Source organism: Mastomys coucha, unplaced genomic scaffold, assembly GCF_008632895.1.
Source record: "Mastomys coucha isolate ucsf_1 unplaced genomic scaffold, UCSF_Mcou_1 pScaffold21, whole genome shotgun sequence".
Classification (NCBI taxonomy): Eukaryota; Metazoa; Chordata; class Mammalia; order Rodentia; family Muridae; genus Mastomys; species Mastomys coucha.
In genome coordinates, this window is record NW_022196904.1 from 135880911 (window position 1) to 135885702 (window position 4792).

A 4792-nucleotide genomic window follows, 5' to 3' on the forward strand; every position below is an offset into this window, starting at 1 on the left:
GTGTGTATGTGTGTGTAACCCTCTGTAGCAGTAGCTTGCACACTCGTGGCTTCAGTCAGTCAATCAGGAGCAAGCTCATTGGCCTATTGTTGATATATGCAATGTGGTGAGGCTGGGATCCTGTGCCTGTACTGAGCAGAGAACCTAGTACACCATCTTATAAGTGAGACTTGAGCAATTACAGTTCGTATGTTTTATTTTAATTTTTGTTTTTTGTTTAACTATTGGTTTTTTGTTTTGTTTTGTTTTGTTTTCTGAGACAGGGTTTCTCTGTGTATGCCTGGCTGACTACAGACTCAGAGGTTGCCCCTGCTCCCTGAACACTGGGATTAAAGATGTGTGCCAACACTGCCCAACTTTATTTTTATTTTATGTAAATGAGTATTTTGCTTGAATGAGCATATGTGTACCATGTGCAAGTCTTATACCAGTGGAGTCCAGAAAGAGCATCAGATCCCCTGGAATTGGCGTTATAGATAGTGGTGAGCTGCCGTGTGGTGCCGGGTCCTTTGTAAGAGCAGCAGTGCTGGGCTGGAGAGATGGCTCAGCGGGTAAGAGCACCTTCATGAGTTCAAATCCCAGCATACAAAAAAAAAAAAAAAAAAATGAGCAACAGTGCTCTTAAACCACTGAGCCAACTGTCCAGCTCCTTGTTTGTTTGTTTGTTTTTAAAGAAAGTTTAGAAGTCAGAGAACATCTGGTGGAAGTTGGTTCTCTCTTTTTAACACTTGGGTCCTGAGCATTGAATTCAGGTCTTTAGGCTTGAGAGCAAGAGCCAGCCTCATTGGTTCCTGGTCCCCTTATTTTTAAACTTAATGGCTTTCTTTTGTGACAGAGTTTCACCTAGCCATTTTGCAGACTGTCTCACAGAGTTGCCTGAGATATTTCTAGTCACTACACCAGAGCTGTGGGTTTGGGGCTGAGGACCACAGGGAAAGTGCCATTTTTATCATTGGCACTGGCCTTGGCCCCCTAGCTGAGAGAGCACACCAGTCAGTCTAAATCTGCCCTTTTGTTCCTGTTTACTCTACAGAAGTCTGATGGGTTCCTTGTTGAGGTTTGGACATTTGCTGTGTATTGTGGTGCTAAGTATGGGGACCCAAAACCTGGTTGCCCCAGAGATGAGAGAGTCTGCACGTAGACCCAAGGGACACTATATGACCTTGTCCCCAAGTTATTTCTAGATTGGTAAATAAAGATGCCGACAGCCAATAGCTGAGCAGAGGAGACACAGGTGGTTTTTAGGGTCACTGGGCCTGGCGGATCAGAGGAGAACCATGAGGGAGAGAAGAAGGTGAAAGGAGGGAGGATGCCATGGGTCCGGTGAGTCATGAAAACGTGGCCCTGAGGGTTGGCCAACTGAAGTTAAGAGCAGCCCAGATGAAACAAAGTAAATAATGACTCAGGGTTATTGATAGGAAAGTAGATTCTAATAGCATAGAGGGTAGATATCTGCCTAGCTCTTGTACTGTTTAAGGCTTATTATAAATAATAAAAGTCTTTAATCAGGAAACTGAATGATCAAGGCGGGTTTGGACATTTGCTGTGTATTTGCTGTAGAAACTCGGGATTGGGATTACAAATTAGACCAGGTGGACAAGGAGGAAGAACAAGAGGAGAAGAGGAAGCAGCCATGAGGGGAGATGGACTATGAGCATGTGGCCAGGAGAAACAGCAAGTATCTGGGGTACACTGCTCAGGAGATGGCCAGGGCAGCAGTGTAGAAGAGTAGATTAGGGGTTACCCCCCAGTAATTGTTAAAGCCAAATAGAATAACCATGGTCTGAGCCTCATTTATTTATAAACCAGTCGGGATAAGCTTAAAGTGGATGTCCTACAGTTCCTTCCCTTGACAGCTACGGCTTTGTCATGTAGGGGACAATAAGCTGCAGCTGTGGCAGGCCCTAAGTAGCCAGCACTCCTAGAACACAGTTTATACTCAGATCTTCTTCCTTATGTCCCTCCTTATGACTCTTCAAAATAACCCATCAACTTGGTCATGTTGTCTCTTTTCAAAGACAAAGGCAGAATCTACCAGCAGTAACCACACTAGAGTGTGGGAGAAGCCATCCCAGGTCTGTGGGACCCTGGGCCTACCTGCGTAGGTGCAGAACACTTGTTTTAGTTTAGTGGCCCTGCCTGCAGCCAGGCCACTTTTAACACCAGTTCTGCAATGGTTCTCCTCCCTGGCTTTAGTCCCCATCAAGCAGCCCATTCGTGACCCTCCAGGGCGGCTAGTGCCCACAGGGGAAGTGACCCAGACTTCCCAGCAAATAACCCTGCCCACGGATTTCCATATATACCGAGGCAACTGTTTCCTCTCCCCACGGCTGGGAAGGGCTGGACTTTAAGTATCCCAGCTTGCTTTGGATCCTCCTGGTGGTAGGATTTAGGTCAGGAGTCCTTGGAGAAGGGAAACCTGCCTTGTGGTGGGTAGCACCACAGAGCAGAGGTAGCAACAAAGCTGTCACAGCTTGCAGCCGCAGCCATAGGCCTGCTCTGGATCCGTGTGATTTAACCTTGGCAGGGCTGGGGATCCAATGCAGGGTTTCACACCTGCAAGGCTAGCCGCTCTGCTCTACCACTGAGTCACACCGTGACCCTGATAGATTGGTTAGTTTGGTCTAGTTCTTTTTGAGACATGGGCTCTTGTAATCAGGGCTGGCCTCCAACTGACTATGCAACTTAAACGCTTGGGTTTCCTGCCTCCACTTCCCAAGTTCCTGAGATTACAGACATTTGCTTTCAGCCCCACAAGACACATTTACTAAAATTTACTTTATTTGGGCCAAGCATGATGGCTCACACCATTTATCTCAGCACTTAGGAAGCAGAGCCATCTCTGAGTTCCAGGCTGGTCAGGGCTATAACATACCTTTCTTAGAAAAACAAACTAACAAAGAAACAAAAACCAGTACTTGTAAAAATCAAGTGATCTAGGGTTTCTGAGAGAACCTTTGCCTCACCCCACCCTTTCCTATGCAGGTGCTCTGACAGGTGCCTCCTCTGAGTTCTAGACAACACACTGGTGTTGAAGCTTCTTGGCTTTTCAGACATGGATGTCCAGTCACCTATTGACTTCACACTGTGCAAGGCAATGACTTAATGCCCTCATGTCCCCTCCCCAACATACACTAGAATGTTCTTCCCCAGCCCTCTTGACTGTTACACCATGATTTGGTGTAATAAATATTCACTGATTACATTATTATTATTTCAGATTTATTTTATTTTCATGCCAGTGTGTGTGTGTGTGTGTGTGTGTGTGTGTGTGTGTGTGTGTAGGCCACAGGATTCTCTGGGACTAGAGCTACAGGTAGTTGTGAGTTGCTATGTAGTTGCTGGGAATCAAATTCTAGTTCTCTGTAAGATCATCAAGTGCTCATAACCACTAAGCCATCTCCAGCTAGTTTTTTAAATTTTTTATTTATTGAGTTATTGTGTGTGTGTGGGGGCGGCCTTCTGAGCTACATCCTTAGCACCTAGAGACCCTAACCTGGAAAACAGAAATATTGGCCATTCTCATTTCTCCTAGGGGATTTTCTACCCATCATCCTCAATACCGGCAGCCCCAAGGAATCTTTCCAAGCTGCCACCCCAGAACAGCCTGCTGTAGCTCCCCTTTGCCCCTCGGGGGAGACCTCTCTTGCTTCCTTTCTCTGGGAACCTCTGCACCCTCAGCTAGCTTGCTTCATCCTCAGGGGGTTGACCTCAGAGGGTGTTGAGGGGAGGACTGCCTGTCACCCTGTCTGAGACCTTCACTGTCTGGGTGAGCCTTGTAAGTATAGGGGTGGATTGACTGCTTGTCTTGGAGCTGTTGTGGGGCAGAGATGATCAGTGAGGAGGGTGCAGAGAGGAGCCAGTGTCTGTCTTCCTGTCATAACCATTCTCGCATTCGCACTAAGGGCAGACTCCTCCTGGGAGGTCCAGCATAGCCATCTGGTCTGTGGCCTGCTGGGCCCACTCTCCCGGATCCTGAGAGCTTCTCCCTGACACCCGTAGTCCTGCCAAGGCCAGGCACAGCCAAGGTGAACTGAGGACATGCTAGGCTTTGAGTGCCAGACTTCCTCAAGACTTGCCTATGTATGGCAGCCGCTTCCAAGGACTGGCCCTGTGGGGCACAGCGTGTCCCCTGGCCCATTGCATCCCTAAGTGCCCCCAGCCAGGGGCTGTTGTAACACTCATTTCCCAGAGGTAGGTGCTGAGTCAGGGTGTTCTTGCCCTTAGTTGCATGTGGAGACCTCTCTAGAATTGATGACTAAGAGTCCTGGGCTCATTAACTGCTCTGATGTTTTACATGTCTTAACTCCAGGAATCCAACAGTCCTGTAGTGAGAAGAGTTAGCTCTTATTTTTATTTAACAGATAAGGAAATCAGGGCACAGAGAGGCTGAATGACTTGCTTGATATCACTCAGCTAGCAAAGAATGAAAACAGAATTTTACTTTCTGTCTGGCCTGGTGTGTGTATGTATATACTTATTTGGCAGGGGTCAACCTCAAGCATTGTCCCTTAGATGCCATTCACCTTGTTTTTCTGACACAGGGCTCTTCTTTTCTTTCTCCTTTTCTTTCCTCCTCTTTCTCCTTCCCTCCCCTCACGTTCCTCTTCTTGCTTCTCCTCCTTCTCCTTCTTTTTTCAGCAGGGTTTTACTAGGCAGCTCTGTAGACCAGGCTGGTCTCAAGTGTTGGGATTAAAGGTGTGCATCACCATACCCAGATGATACAGGATTTTTTACTGGGACCCATGGCTCGATCATTATTAGGTTAGGCTGATTGGTCAATGAGCTCTTG